The sequence below is a fragment of the Rhinolophus ferrumequinum genome, chromosome 9 (genome assembly GCF_004115265.2).
Source record: "Rhinolophus ferrumequinum isolate MPI-CBG mRhiFer1 chromosome 9, mRhiFer1_v1.p, whole genome shotgun sequence".
In the NCBI taxonomy this organism is placed as follows: Eukaryota; Metazoa; Chordata; class Mammalia; order Chiroptera; family Rhinolophidae; genus Rhinolophus; species Rhinolophus ferrumequinum.
In genome coordinates this window covers 89,718,704-89,735,733 of record NC_046292.1, presented here as the reverse complement: position 1 = coordinate 89,735,733, position 17,030 = coordinate 89,718,704, and the positions used below count along the sequence as shown (strand labels likewise).

The 17,030-nt window shown below is 41.4% G+C and overlaps 1 non-coding gene across 1 annotated transcript; it reads left to right on the top strand.

The window, feature by feature from the left end:
* Positions 1 to 16,408: 16,408 nt before the first annotated feature.
* On the top strand, positions 16,409 to 16,484 carry TRNAM-CAU (transfer RNA methionine (anticodon CAU)). Its single transcript has one exon. It is a non-coding gene; the product is annotated as a tRNA-Met (tRNA).
* Positions 16,485 to 17,030: the final 546 nt, after the last annotated feature.

Sequence of the window (17,030 nt, the reverse complement as noted above, 5' to 3'; positions counted from 1 at the left end):
GACCATATGACTTTTATCCTTCATTTTGTTTATGTGGTGTATCACATTAATTGATTTGCAGATATTGAACCAACTTTGCCTCTGTGGAATAAATCCCACTTGATCGTTGTGTACAGTTGTTTTAATGTATTGCTGGATTTGGTTTGCTAATACTTTGTTGAGGATATTTGCATCTGTGTTCATAATGGATATTAGCCTATAATTTTCTTCTTTTGTAATGTCTGCTTGTTTGGAATCAGGGCAATGCTAGCCTCCTAACACTTCTCTAGGGTGTTAAAGCTTGGGAGCCTACCCTCCTGTTGAATTTTTTAGAATAGTTTGAGAAGGATAGGTGTTAATTCTTATTTGAATATTTGGTAAAATTCAACTGTAGCCATTTGGTCCAGGACTTTTATTTCTTGGCAGTTTTTTTTTGTTGTTATTACTGATTCAGTTTCGTTAGTAGTTCAGATTTTCTTTTTCTTTTTGATTCAGTTATGGAAGACTGTGTTTCTATGAATTTATCCATTTCTTCGAGGTTGTCCAATTTGTGCATATAATTGTTCATAGTATTTTCTTATGATCATTTGTATTATGTGGTGTCCTCTTTCAGTTCTGTCTTTATTTATTTGAGTCCTCTCTCTTTTTTTTTTAATGAATCTGGTTAAAGGTTTATCAATTTTGTTTATCTTTTCAAAGAACCAGCTCTTGGTTTCATTGACCTTTTGTATTGTTTTTTTAGACTCTATTTCATTTATTTTTGGTCTAATATTTATTATTTCTTTCCTTCTACTCACTTTGGGCTTTGTTTGTTTTTCTTTTTCTAATTCCTTTACGTGTAAGATTAAATTGTTTATTTGGGATTTTTCTTGTTTCTTGAGGTAGGCCTGTATTGCTATGAATTTCTCTTTCAGAACTGCTTTGTCCCATATGGGCTGTGTCCCATAGATGTTTGGGTCGTTGTATTTTCATTATAGTTTGTCTCAAGGTATCTTTTAATTTTTCCTTGATTTTGTTGTTAACCCATTCATTGTTTTGTAGCATGTTATTTAGCCTCCTTGTGTTTGTATGTTTTTCAGTTTCCTTCTTGTAATTGAATTCTAGTTTCATACTATTGTGATTGGAGAAGGTGCTTGGTATGATTTCAATCTTCTAAATTTATTGACACTTGTTTTGTGGTCTAACGTGTAGTCTATCCTAGACAATGTTTCATGTATGCTTGAAAAGAATGTATATTCCTCTGCTTTGGGGTGAAATGTTCTGAAGATATCAATTAAATCCATCTGATGTGTCATTTAAGATTGCTGTTTCCTTGTTGATTTTGCCTGGAAAACCTATTTATTGATGTCAATGGGATGTTAAATGTCATGTCCAGCATGACACGGGCAGTGAGAGAACGAGAAGGGGCGGTGAAAGGTTAAGAAAGAAACTGAAGTCCAGAGATTTATGCAATAGGGGCCAAGGGCCTCACAGCCTCAAAGGACTGAGAGCCCCGAATTGGGCCACCTTGGGGCTTTTATTGATGTACACACAAGGAAGTAACATTGTTTTTTCCATGGTCTGTGAATTTCATACATTATACTAAGAAACTGATTCAAACCAATCACTTTACCCATCATTGACTAACCAGCCATCCTTTGGGGCCAAACAGGGAGACATAAGGTGTAAACACAAAGGTGAAGCAAAGTCCCTGAAAGGATCAGTCTCACAGACTCTCCTTTCTTTAAGGGTAGGTACGAGGGGACAGATGGGTAGTCTGCTGCGTGACAACAGTTAAAGTCCCTTACTATAGTATGACTGTGTTACTGTTGCTCTCTCCCTTTATTTCAGTCAATATTTGCTTTATATATTCAGGTGCTCCTACGTTGGGTGTGCAAATGTTTACAAAGTTTATATCCTCTTGTTGGATGGATTCCTGTATCATTATGTAGTGTGTCCTTCTTTATCTCTTATTATATCCTTTGTTTTAAAGTCTACTTTGTCTTATATAAATATTGCTATGCCAGTTTTTTATGTTTCCATTTGCATGAAATATCTTTTTCCATCCCTTTATTTGCAGTTTGTGTGTGTCTCTCAATCTGAAGTAGGTCTCTTGTAGGCAGCATATGTATAGATCTTGTTTTCTTATCCATTCAGTCACCCTATGTTTTTGGATTGGAGCATTTAATCCATTTACATTTAAAGTAATTATTGATAAGTATGTGTTATTGACATTTTATTATTCATATATTTATATTTTCCTCCTCCTTCTTTGTCCCTTTCTTGTAATACTGTTTTGGTGGTGATGAACTCCTTTAGCTTTTTCTTGCCTTGGAAGCTCTTTATTTCTCCTCCAATTCTAAATGATAGTCTTGCTCAGTTGTAGCTCCTTGATTTTCATCACTTTGAATATTTCCTGCCAATCCCTCTGACCTGCAAAGTTTCTGTTGAGAAATCATCTGACAGTCTTATGGAAGCTCTCTTGTAGGTAACTAACTGCTTTTAAGATTCTCTGTTTGTCTTTAACCTTTGTCATTTTAATTATGATGTGTCTTGGTGTCAGTCTCTGTTCAGGTTCATCTTGTTCAGGTCTCTCTGTACTTCCTGGACTTGTTTATCTATTTCCTTCACCAGGTTAGGGAAGTTTTCTGTCATTATTTCTTCAAACAGGTTTTCAATCCCTTGTTCACTGTCTTCTTCTTCTGGTACCCCATCATGGAAATGTTGTTATGCTTGATGTTGTCCCTGAGGTCCCTTAAACTATCCTCATTTTTTAAAAAAAACTTCTTTTTTCTTTTTGCAGTTCCAATTGGGTGTTTTCTGTTACTTTGTCTTCCAAATCTGGTTCATTCCTATTCTTCATCTAATCTGTTGTTTTTTTAATCTAATGTATTTTTTATTTCAGTTATTGTATTCTTCATTTCTGACTGCTTCTTTTTTTTGTGGTTTCTATCTTTCTGTGTAAGTTCTCACTGAATTCATCTCTTCTTTTCCTAAGTTCATTAAGCATCCTTATAACTAGTGTTTTGAACTCTGTGTCTGGTAGATTGCTTGCCTTCCTTCTTACTTAGTTATTTTTCTGGAGTTTTGTTCTTTTTGTTCATTTGGGACATGTCCTTTAGTCTCTTTATTTTGGCTGCCTTCCTGTGTTTGTTTCTATGTATTAGGTCGATCTGCTATGTCTCCCAGTCTTGGCCTTATAAGGGTGGCCTATGTAGGAGGTGTCTTGTGGGGCCCCGTGGTGCAGTCTCCCTGGTCACTTGAGCTGGGTACTCCAGGGGTGTTCCTTGTATGGGTTGTGTGTGCCCCTCTGTTGTAGTTGAGCCTTGATTGCTGTTGGCACCTCAGTGCATGGGACTGACCCTCAGACTGACTTGCTGTGAGGCCTGGCCATAAGTACAGTGGACAAGCTATTGTGAGGGGGCTGATGCCATGGAGCAAGAGTTGCTTTAGCAGGGCTCTGTTGCCAACCAAATCTGCCTTTTGGGTTTGTCATTTGTGGAGCTGGTTAGATGATGCTATGGTACAGTCTGAAAATGGCTACTGCGTGTTTTGGTTCTATAGCCTCTTGGGAAGAGCTCTGGTGTAGGTCGAGATCAACTGCTGTTTGTGCCCATCATGGGGCTGCCTGATGGGAGCTACAAAATTATCTGTAGGGGGTTTCCACTGTGGCTTGGACGTGCTTGGGACAGGCTGTGCTGTGAACCAGGGCTATCTGCCACTAATTTTGCACTTGGGATTTTTTGGTGGGAACCACAATGCGTGTTAAGGTCAGGTGCTCCTTTTGCTAAGCTTGTGGCCACTTAGATGCAGATACATTCCAAGCCAACACTGACCGCAGCTTATGCTAGGCTTGTGGCCACCTGATGGATATTACAATGCAAGTTCAGACAGGTTGCTGCTTGTGCCAGGCTTGTGTCTGCTTAGCAATAAGTATAAGACACACCAAGGGCAACTGCTGCTTGTTTGGGGTTTGTGGACTTTAAGAGATTTTAAGAAAATCTGCAGTGCAAACCAAGGCAGGCCACTCCTGTGCAAAAGTGGCTTGGACCGGGTTTTGAGTTGAGTGGGGCAGAATCTCAGGGAATCACCATGGTGGGGTGAATGATATTGTCCAGTTTAATGGAGAGCTCAGATTTGGCACCTACCTGCACTGGGCTGGCTGGGTGGCAGGAGAGTTGAACAAGGGAGCAATGGTGCATGCCAATGTTTCTGCCCTGGAGAAGGCTACCCTGAGCCTTGCCCCTCTAGCCTTTGCCCTGAAGCTAGTCAATTCAGTTCCTCCCTATAGGTCCCTGGAGTTTTTTTGTGCTGAATTTGAGCCCAGAGTGAGTGAGTCTGTGAGTGAGCAAGTCCATACACAGGCCCCATAAGGGGAATACCTGGGACTCTAGTAGCCCTCCATTTCACTTGGATGTAATCTCTGCTGGTTTTCACAGCCAGATGTTATGGGGACTCCTCTTTCCAGCAATGGTACCTTGGGCTGGAGAGCCTTGTGTGGGACTGGGACCCCTCGCTCCTCACAGGGGATCTTTGCATCTGAGATATCCCTCCTGATTCTTAATTGCCACACCATGTGTGTAGGACCTGTCCGTTCTGTGTCTCCACCCCTCCTACCAGTCTAAATGGCTTCTACTTTATATCCTTAGTTATTGGACTTCTGTTCCGCTGGCCTTCAGGTGGTTCTCAATGATGGTTGTTGTATAATTTAGTTGTAATTTTGATGTGGTCATGGGAGGAAGTGAACATGGCCTTTACCTACTTCACCATCTCGACCGGAAGTCCATATTATTTCTTAGACTTTAACCTGAAAGAGACAAAGCCAGGCTTGCTGCTTGATATGGGGAGAATGGGGACAGGAATATATGGGGAAAATCAACAGCCCAGATCCACACTGCAGTGTTGGCAGAGAAACCATACATCCAAGCGCCTTTTCACTGTGTATTGTTATTAAGAAGAGTTTATATATTTTTTAATCCATATATTTTTTTATTGAGGTGAAATTTATAAAACATAAAATTAACCACTTTAAGGTGTGTGGTTTAGTGGCATTTAGTACATTCACAGTGTTGTAAACCATTACCATTGTCTAGCTTCAAAACATTTTCATCACCCTGAAAGAAAACCCATTAAGCAACCACTAATCTGTTTTTGGTCTCTGTGGCTTTATCTATCCTGGATATTTCATATAAATGGAAACACACAATATGGCCCTTTGTGAGTGGTTTCTTTCACTTAGTATAGTGTTTTCAAGGTTCATCCACATTGTAGCATGTATCAATATTCCATTCATTTTTATGGCTGACTAATATTCCACTATCTGTATATACCACAATTTATTTATTTACCTGTTAGTGGACATTTGTGTTGTTTCCACCATTTGGCTATGATGAGCAGTGCTGCTATATACATCCATGTACAAGTATTTGAGTACTGGCATACCTTGGCGATATTGTGGATGCAGTTCCACACCACCGCAATAAAATGAGTCGTAATCTTTTTGCTCATGGAGGATCTTGCTTTCAATTTGTGAAAACAACATCTGTGACGTTCAATAAAGCGAAGAGCAATAAAACACGGTATGCCTGTATTAGTCCCTATTCTTAACTACAGTGGGGACATTATATTTGCCTTGATTATTTTCCACATTGTAGATTTGGCTCAACTATCTTGCTCAGGGGTTCTCAACCCTGTATGCACATCATCTGGGCACCTTTTTAAAAATACATGCTGGGACCCCACCCCAGAACAATTAAATCTATAAAAGCTCCCCAAGTGAGCCTGCTGTACAGCCAGAGTAGAAAAGAACTGGCCTCCTGCCCAGGGTTCTCAGATTTTACCATGTATCAGATTCACTTGGGGGCTTCTTAAAACACAGATTGCCTAGTTTCTATCTCAGTAAGTCAGAATTGGGGTGTGCACATTTGTATTTCCAATAAGTTGCTAGGTAATGCTAATGCATGGAGGCTACACTTTGAAAATCACTGGCCTTTCACCCATCAATATTGGGGTGGGGGCATCAGAATCACCTGGGAAGGTCTATCAAATCATTCCTTCTTTTGTTATGCTCTGGTTGGAGGAGGTGAGATGGCATGTGTATTTTAGAAAACTTCCTAGCTCATTTTGCTCACCTGCCTCTTCTCCCACTAGTAGCAATTTAGAACCATTGTTTTAGCTTCCATGTCTTTCTGGATATAGATAGTACCGTCCAACCTGTTACCTATCTGTACAAGCCTCGTAAGCCCTCTTCCATGTATCCTCACATCTAAAATACTTTCCTCCTTCCACTGTTGAAGTCCCACCCATTTTTCACTGACTAAAGTATCACCCTGGTATTTTCTCCAATGTGATCTTCAGTCCTTTTCATCTATCCTGTCTCTGGATTCTCATTGTGTCTACAAGGCCATGAGAACTACAATGTAGAGCACCGTGCTTAAAAAATGTACTGTTTTCAATTATTCATGGATTGTTTCATCTGTGTTATGAGAGAAACATCTTTCATGTATTCCCTTTGTTGTTCTGTGTGTTTATTCAATAAGAAGAATCATAAATGTTAGAGTATTTATGTAGGAGAGCATTTGCCCAGTCATCTTATTGTACAGACAAAAGTTGGTGAGTCAGTGATCTTGAACTCTACCCAAAAGACACTATTTACTGAAATACCTTGTTGAGAGCCTCGCTCTACTATAAAGAGGCTCCACAGCAGAGAGGCCGACAGGCAGTATTTTTGCTGCAGTATGCTGTGGTACTAGGTCTGATTTTCCTATTTACAAACAGCGCTCATTACTAATTAAAAAGAAAACAATTTAGAATTATTATTTTTGTTGAAAACCATGTGATATCTTCTCAAGTGCAATTAAGAGAAAAATCGCTATATTTTTCCCAGAAGCAAACCGGATATAAATAAAATATGGGTGTCAGGTGTAGTGATACCTAAAGTCTTGAAGTTGTTCTTTTATTTTACTTTACTCACTGAGCCAATAGTTTTACATATTGCGTAAATAACTAATGACACTCCCAGGGATCACTGTGGCTCAGATTAGATCAGGGATTGGCAAACTATGGCTCCCACTCATTTCTGTGAATAAAGTTTCATTGGAGCCCAGTCACAACATTTGTTTATTTATTGTCTGTGGTGACTTGTGCTCTATAAAGGCAGAGTTGAATATGTAGTTGCAACAGAGATTGTGCGTTACGTTGTTAGGGCTGCCATGACAAAGTACTACATGGGGTGACTTAAACAACAAAAAATTATTTTCTCACTGTTCTGGAGGCTGGAAGTTGAGATCAAGATGTCAGCATGGTTGGTTTCCTCCTTGGCTTGTAGATGGCCATCTTCTTCTTGTGTCTTCACATGGTCACCCCTTGGTGTGTGTGCGTGTGTGTGTGTGCGCAAATCTCTGCTTATAGGGACACCAGTCCCATTGGATTATGGCCCACCCTCATGACCTCATTTTAACTTACTCACCTCTTCAAAGACCCTATCTCTAAATACAGTCACATTCTTAGGTACAGGTAGTTAGGACTTCAACATATGCATTTAGTGGGAGCACAACTGAGCTCATAACACAGTACATAGCCACAAAGCCTTAAATAGCTGCTATCTGGTCCTTTATAATAAAAGCTTGTTGACCTCTGCTATACACTATGATTTCTCCTCTAAAATATAATAAAACACAACTCCAAAATGTAGCCACCAAAGTTTATCTGCGCCCTCCACGAGCAGCTTTGGCCCTGGCTGGTGCCTTCACTGGAACAGTGCCCTGAGTCACACTGTCATGTTTCACAGCAGGACTTGCAGTGGGTCCATTCCTCTCAGAGACCAGAGAGCTATGACCATGCTGTAGCTGGCTACAACTTCCACTTTCTGGAAGTATCATTATTTTCTAACACATGCTTCCTTTTTTTTCAACTTCCATCACCAACATAAGCACTTGGCCCTTTTTGGGGGGCTGTTTTTGTCAAAGAAGTGAATTTTTTTTTATCACTTAGTGGTGGTTGCTGAATATTCTAAGAGGAACTAGAAAAACCAAGCCACCTCTCCCTGTGGGGGCTGGAGGTTGGCTGACCCATTTATTGGCAAGTGGCTCACTCTGTATCATCTACTAAAATAGGGCGCCAGAAAAATGACCCATGGTTCCACGTCACGTAGACTGTTAAAAGTTCTTGACAAAACTCAAAACTACAAATGTTAAGTTAAAAATAGACAAGGCTCCACTTGATTGATATCATTTGGAGAAGTAATTCCAGTAGGCCTTGGTCCACATATGTCCGTGAGAGACTCAGCTATTGCATTTTTTTAAAAAATTTTTTTTATTGGGGAAGGGGAACAGGACTTTATTGGGGAACAGTGTGTACTTCCAGGACTGTTTTTTCCCCAAGTCAAGTTGTTGTCCTTTCAGTCTTAGTTGTGGAGGGTGCCATTCAACTTCAAGTTGTTGTCCTTTCAGTCTTAGTTGTGGAGGGCACAGCTCAGCTCCAGGTCCAGTTGCCGTTGTTAGTTGTAGGGGGCGCAGCCCACCATCCCTTGGGGGAGTCGAACTGTCAAACTTGTGGTTGAGAGGACGCACTCCAACCAACTGAGCCATCTGGGAGCTCAGTGGCAGCTCAGCTCAAGGTGCCGTATTCAATCTTAGTTGCAGGGGGTGCAGCCTACCATCCCTTGTGGGACTCAAGGAGTTGAACCGGCAGCCTTGTGGTTGAGAGCCCACTGGCCCATGTGGGAATGGAACTGGCAGCCTTCAGAGTTAGGAGCATGGAGCTCCAACCGCCTGAGCCACTGGGCCGGCCCAGCTATTGCATTTTAAGGAGAATTTTAGGAAACTAGGTGAAAGCTCCTATCATATTTTGGTTTCTTTGGATATCAAGATATAGCTACTAAAGTAGGTGTACAACAGAGATTCTAAAACTGGGCTTAGCTAGTAACTTTATCTTGGATGGGGTTGCTTTCAGGGCACATGTCTCTGGCATAATTACATATTTTCAGGAGTGGAAGAGACCTGAGACACTCTCTGGCCAAACCTCTCTTTACAGAAGAGGAAACTAAAGCCAATTAGTGAAGAAAGAACCTATCAAAGGTCACAGTAAGTCATGTCATAACTAACATTGGGTAATTCTGGGTGTACACCCTATGCTCCGCATTGTCCAGTGTCCCTGGTAAATGGCCTCCATTCTTCTGCCCCTGGGGCTACAAAGGTTTATGCAGTCCCTTAGGACAGAGTCATTTCAGGAATTGTGGAAGTGTTACAAAAGTGGCAGTGTTGTGATGGATTTTAATAAAAAATGGAGAGGTTTGTATGTCTACTGCAGACATAAGAATTCTCTCTTGAATGCAAGTGGCAGCCCGAAGCACGGCAGTCACAGTGTGATGGAACTGGCCCAAGACTAGCCTTCTGTTTTAGCAGGTCATAAAGTATAAAGTTTGCTGGAATGAAGTTTGCTCAAAGGATGGAACACTGCTGCTCTAGAACCCCGGTGCTCTCCTGTAAGTGCGAAGTTGAGATGCATAAAGCTGGGGGTGCTCACTAAATGTAAAATGGGCACAAAGACACATAGGCCTGCAAATGGCTTTCACCTGTGAGAAGTGATGGCACCAAGGCAGACATTCATGTGGCTCTTCATTCAACAATTGAGCTCCTAGTCTGTGCAAAATCCTGGAGACACAACCAGTCCTGCTCTTAGCTCTTTGTAGCTTCCAGGAAAGAAAAGGAGGCAGAGATTGATGAAATAAACATACACATAAGTATGAAATTATGGTGCTGATAAAGGCCTTGGAGGAAGAATGGATGCAGGTGTGGAAGTTCGAGGAAGGGGCCGGCTAAAGCAGCAACACTTGCCCCAGGCTGGTGGTGAAAACTAACTGCTGCTTGGATTGAGCCTTCTCTCAGGGGCATATCCCCAAGAAATTCTTCTTATGAGGCATTACGGAGCTCTAGTTTGTTGGCATTGCCAAGTGATTGTATGAGTGATGGGATCCTAGACCTACGAGGGACTTTGGTCTTCTAACCAAAGACCCAATCTTCTCCATCTCTATAGCATCCCTAACAGAGGGTTAGTCAATCACCTCCAGACACAGGGAACAGAATCGGTGCTGTTCTTTTAGAAAGACTCCTTGGGACACAGGTCAGGAAGTTGGGGACAATGAACATCTCTGTACAAAGGCAGTGTGGGAAGAGAGAAGTGAGTACTCTTGAGCCCTAATCCAGGCCTAAAGGTGTCTGGGACAGTGGGGCTATGAAAATACACGTTTAGAAAACAGCTCTAAAGCTAGGATATCACTACCGTTCAGAAATGCTAAGGAAATACACACAAGTAACACAAAGTGCTTTTGGAATCTGTCAAATTCCCGTTTCCTGCCCCTGCAACTCCTGCCCACATTGATAATGATGCAGTCAAATCAATTACACACTTGGGGGTACTTGTTTTTGATATCAATAGATGCTATGGTGGTTTGACCTATTTAATGCCAAGAGGAAAAGCACCACAGCCACCTACATCAAAACAAAAGGCCAGTGATTCCGTGCCCTCCCTTTCCCCACCCCTCCCAAATCAGTGGACAGAAGTCACAGAAGTCCCTGGTGACAACAGTGTGAGCAGTTACAGTTCTATAGTGTCTTCCACTGGGAACAAAAGTGTTGAACCACATTTACCGCTGCAAAAGGAAGCCTGCAATTCCCTCCTAATGCTCTATTTTGACTACACTTAAAAAAAAAAAAAACACAAAGAAACAAACAAACTCCAAAATGCCTTACATGTTTTAAAAACCTTTGCACTGTAAGAGATTAACTCACACTTTCAAGAACCTAAAATTTTTGTCAGCAGTTCAAGGGAGTAGACAGAGGTGCACTTAACAGCCGTCTCTAAAAATGCTGCCCCATTTATGTTTTAAAATGCCCCTGGTTCTTCAGCACTTAAATTGCATTATGTACCTGAGTATAGCTACCTGAAGTCAAGGGGATGTCAAAATTCAATCCCCAATTGATGATTTATAGCTTTTCCTTCTATAGCTTTCCCTGTAAATGGCTCCTAAAAGGATTAAAAAATGGTTGAAATTCTCATATCTGGATGATGTTTCCTGTTGTGAGGAAGAATAAGAAAAGCAACAGAAAATTCTGTCTCCCTGGGGGCAGCAGCTGTTTTATTAATGGCTGTATCCATTGTTCCAACATCAGCAGGGTCACAGTAGGTGCTCAATAAATGCTGATAAATGTGGAAGGGGCAAGGGGCCGACACACTCATTGATCCGTTATAGATGGTCTGGGTTGGACTGGAACTTTTTGGCATGGTCTCCCCTTGCCACTTTCTCAAATGAAATGCAGCATGGTTAGAAACCCCCGATTCTCAGAGGTGGATTGAGGTGGGCACGGGGTGGGAGGGTAGAGAAGGGTCACAGAAAGCCTGAGGGAGGGGCTCACTGTTGCCGCCCAACTTATTTGAACATTTCTTTCTGATCCATAAAGTGGCAGGTTCCAGGAATCATGCAAAAATAAGAGCAGTCAGTACTGACTGTAGGTCCTGGGAGCAAAATATCTGGATAACATTGCTAAAGAGAATCCAAGTATATTACCAATAGGAGATATATCTATCTATCATCTATCTATCTATCTACATATGTATATATATAGATAGATTATATATCTATATCTATATCTTTATCTATATCTCTCCTGGAGAGACACAGAGAGAAATTTAAGGAATTGGCTCATACTCACGTGATTATAGAAGCTTAGTAAATCCAAGATCTGCCGGGTCGCCGAGAAGCTGGAGGCCCAGGAAAGAGTTGCAGTCTGAGTCCAAAGGTGGTTTGTTGGCAGAATTCCTTCTTGCTCAGAGGTCAGTCTCTGTTCTATTCAGGTCTTTAACTGATTGGATTAGGCTCACCCACATTATGAAGGGTAATCTGCTTTACTCAAAAATCTATTGATTTACCCGTTAAATTCATCCAAAAAATTTCTTCACAGAAACATTGAGAATAATGTTTGACAAAATATCTAGGTACCGTCCAGTCAAGTTGACATAAAATTAAGCATCACAGCAAGGTACCAGGGAAACATTTAGAAGACGTGTTTAGGGGGTGACCAGTTTGCCCAGTGGATAGAGCACAGGGCTTATAATACCAAGGTCGCCGGTTTGATCCCCACATAGGCCAGTGAGCTGCACCCTCCACCACTAGATTGAAAACAACAACTTGACCTGGAGATGAGATGTGCCCTCCACAACTAGATTGAAAACAATTTGACTTGACATGGAGCTGATGGATCCTGGAAAAACACACTGTACCCCAATATTTCTCAATTAAAAAAAAAAAAAGACGTGTTTAGTGGTTACCAGTCGGACACCACTTAGACAGTTGTGTGCCTCCAGGAAGAGAACAGCAAGTCTCCGACCAAGAGTATGTACCACTCCTGAATCTGGGGAAGCTAGAAAGGCTCTCCTTTCACCTTCTACTCTTCACAACATGCCTCATGGTTGAAGAGATATTTTCATAGTACATTTCCCAGGATGAGTTTGGCACCATCATTTCTCAAAAACAGGTGACTGCAGGGATGTGTGAGTCTGTAAAGACCCCAGAAGTTATCCTCTGGGTCAGGACTGGAAAAGAGCAAGAGGAAGTAGGTGGGGGGGACCAAAGAGGAGTTCCCAGATTTCCTGCCTAGGATACACTCCCACGGCTCCTCTGGTGGCAGGGCATATGGCAGTCATGACAGTGATTGGGGTTCATTTCACAGCTTGGTTTCCTATCAAGTTGTCTTTTCACCAATTTGTTGTTTATTGCAGTTATTTGCAAACTCTCTTCTGTTACTGGGTGTTCATCAATGTGATATATATATATATATATATATATATATATATATATATATATATACACACACATATACACACATATATATATGAATGTAAATATACTTATTCAATTGAAACAAACTAAAATGAATTATGGAGGAATATATATTTTTTTTATAATTTCATGTCTTCACAGTGTGAAAATAGAAGAGCTCTGGAGAGTTGAAAATACACAGTTTGGGGATCGTAAGAAAAATGACTTCAGAAGTACCATAATATTTAAAGTCATCATTAAAAAAAGATTTAAAATCAATCTTTCTTCCACCTAGGTCTGGCTTTAGGTCAAAGAGTAAAAGAGGAAATTTACTTTAGCTCTCTACTATACTTACATATAGCACATTATCTCACTGTGCTGTATTCCTTTGTCAGCTTATCTCTGCTGGATGGCAAGTTCTTAAACATAGGGATTGTGCTAAGTGTTATATTCCCAACCCGTGCATATTATAGGTGGTTAATAAATGTTTGATGAATAAGTGAACAAAGGAATCGTGTCATTTTTGTTATTGTTCATTTATACTTGGGGGAGCATACATTTGGGGTTTTAAGACCCTGGGAAGTCTCATAACACCCTCAGACTCAACATGTCCAAAACTGAACTCACTTTTTTTTTTAATGCTCCTGAGACTCCTGCTACTTCTTTACCTTTGTCCTCTGTCACATTTAGTCAGAAAGCCAGAATTCCTGTTTTTATCCTTGCCTCCCCATCTCTGGTTCCCAAGTTCAACCATCAAGTCCTGGGATTCTATCTCTTCAGTTGTTCTTCATCCCCCATCCCCAATTCACACTGTGCTCCTCATCACTTTTCACCCACCTCCCTTCAGGTGGTCCCTTTCCAGCCAGTTCCATCTCTGCCAGGGATTTTTAAAAAAACTACAAACCCCATGAAGTCACGTCCTGCCTCAAACCTTCCAGTAGTTTCTGGAACCTCTCCAGGCTGTTGGGATAAAGCAGACTGTGATTTGGCCCTGAAAGTTCTTGAGAATCAGCCTTTGCCCACTCCTCTTGCTCAATCTTGTTACTTCCGATATTGACCTTTTGTTCCAATAACACAAGCAACTGTATCTCCATAAAATTGCCAAGCTCTCCCCTTCCTCCTCACTTAGCTAATTTCTGTTATATGAGGTATGACAATTAAGTTTGCGAACTTGCCACCATATACTTCCATTGGCAGGACTGTACAACAGCTCGGTGAGATATCATAACCATGGTATATCAGTGTCTCACAGCTGTGTTCCTGTCGATGTGTGGTGGTGTCTTGCTGAGTGGCGTTCATTATTGTTGTTGCATGGTTTTGTGTGCTGTTGCAAGAATGTCTGAGCTTGACTTAGAGCAACGAACAAACATTAAATTTCTTGTTAAACTTGGGAAGAGTGGAAGTGAAATCAGGGACATGTTAGTCCAAGTTTATGGGGATAATGCCATGAAGAAAATGGTAGTGTACAAATGGATTAAACATTTTCCTGAGGGGAGAGAATGCGTCACTGATAAAGAGAGGCAAGGGTGGCTAGTAACCAACAGAACTGACAAAAACATTGCAAAAATTCATTGAATTGTGCATCAAAATCATTAGCTGACTGTGAGAAGCATAGCAGACCAAGTAAATATCAATGGAGTAACAGTTAAGAAAATCTTAACTGAAATCTTGGCATGAGAAAGATGTGTGCAAAATGGTCCCGAAGAAGCTCACCGATGAACAAAAGCAAAGGAGAATCAAAGTTTGCCAAAACCTTTCGGAGAGGCAACACGGTGTTTTGGGCCATGTTATCCCTGATGATGAAACATGGTGTATCAATACAACCCTGAAACAAAGCGTCAAAGTGCACAATGGAAGTCAGCCAGTTCTCCACAACAAGAAAAGTTCCGTCAGTCCTAATCAAGAGTCAAAACAATGTTGCTAACCTTTTTTTGATATGAGAAGGATTATTCATTATGAATTTGTACCAACTGAACAAACATTTAACCAAGTTTACTATTTGGAAGTGCTGAAAATGCTGCGTGAAAAAGACGAAAACGACCTGAGCTTTTCATCAACAATTCGTGGCTCCTGCATCACGACAATGCACCAGCTCGCACGGCACTGTCTGTGAGGGAGTTTTTAGCCAGTAAACAAATAACTGTATTGGGACACCCTCCCTACTCACCTGATCTGGCCCCCAATGACTTCTTTCTTTACCTGAAGATAAAGGAAATATTGAAAGGAAGACATTTTGATGACATTCAGGACATCAAGGGTAATATGATGACAGCTCTGATGGCCATTCCAGAAAAAGAGTTCCAAAATTGCTTTGAAGGGTGGACTAGGCACTGGCGTTGGTGCCAACTTCCCAAGGGGAGTACTTCAAAGGTAACCATAGTGATATTCAGCAATGAGGCATGTAGCACTTTTTCTAGGATGAGTTCGAGAACTTAATTGTCACTATATGCAGGATTGTGGAGCTGCCAGTTATAGGCTCTGACCTCCCCTGAGCAAGGGGAGTGTGAGTGACTCAGGCTGGGTCCCTGGATCCTCATCTCAGGATTTGAAAATGTGACTGAAGTGACACAAAGAAGGACAAGAAATGCTAGGAGCTCTTTTACCCAGCTCAGAAGCTCTGACACATGGTCAGTAGGTCCTTGCTGGCTGGATCCCTAGGCCCCTGGATGTTCTCTGACTCCTCCTTTCTGAGTCTCTCTTTGTTAGGTCTTTCTAATAGGGTCCCATTTTGCTTGAGTTGGCCAGAGTCAGATTCTTTGCTTGCAACCAAATAACCCAAGGCAACATCCTCTCACCCTCTACAGTACTGTCTCTGGAAGGTTCAGATCCCCCAGCCTGACCTAGAGCCCTGTGTCTTCTGCTCTCAAAGGCTTTGATGGTCTCAGCAGGCTGTGAATTCCTTTATAACCCTGATTCCTAGCACTGTCTCTGCTTCATAATTGGCAAGTGATAAGTGCTTTTTGTATTCCTTAATTAAAAATAAAGAGAATCAGGTAAGCATAATTTTACAGAAATGAAGAAAATGGATTTTTTTCTACCATTTTTAATGAAAATCTTAAAATATACATGTATATAAATTATGAATATATATAAAATTATAAATATATAGATAAATTATATATATATTATATATATATATATATATATTCTCTTCTCTAAACAACATAAACTGAACCAAATTCAGCCACTTCTCAATGGTCTGTGAATACCCTTGGTTGCTCTGCACTGGCATGAGATTATGCCCTCAGGATATTCTCAACTGTCTTTTCTTCTGTACCAAATGGCTCAAAAGTTGTTTTATAGTTTCTTGGTTTGTAGCCTCTCTCCCATCACCACTGTATTAGCCTTTATTTTTCAATGTTTCTTTGATGTGTTAGTCAACATATTTTCACAGAAAGCATATCATGTGCCAGGGACTGGGTTAGGTATTAGAAATGCAAAGATGTATGGCCCCAGTTGTATTCTCAAGAAAAGCATAGTCTTGGGGCGGGGCTGGTTGGCTTAGTTGGTTAGAGTACAGTGCTCATAACACTAAGGTCACTGGTTCCATTCCCACATGGGCCAGTGAGCTGCACCCTCTACAACCAGAGGGAAAAACAACAGCTTGACTTGGAGCTGAGCTGCCAATGGGCTGGCCAGTTGGCTCAGTTGGTTATAGAGCACTGTGCTCATAACACCGAGGTCATGGGTTCGATTCCCACATGGGCCAATGAGCTGCGCCCTCCACAACTAGATTGAAAACAATGACTTGTCTTGGAGCTAATGGGTCCTGGAAAAACACACTCTTCCCCAATAAAAAAATTTTAAAAAAGAAAAGAAAAGCAGTCTTGGGTTGGGGGGTAAGGCTATTGATCAGAAATTCAGTGTAGAGGCAGATATATGTGCTAGGGGCTGGAAAGTACCAAGGCAGGGCACTTCATTCAGTCTGGGGGACAGGAAAGTTATCTTGAGCTGAGTCTTGACAGAAAATAGGAGTTACCCAGGGGAAGGACTGTCTGAACTTGCATCGGACATCTCTGTTATGGGGCACCTAGCCCCTTCCCTTCCTTTGGGAATGGCTGCTCCTTTACTCTCACTCTGTGGTTCCCCTGGGAGCTGCCAAGAATGTACATTCATAGAGTTCTCTTCCTTGCCTCCCATAGTTACTCAGTGTCATGGTGGGCTACGTGGAGCCCCCATCCACTTGACCACAAGTTATTGTTCAGGTGGGTACACTGCCACACTGAGCCTCTGAGTGTCCTCCCTCTGAATGTTT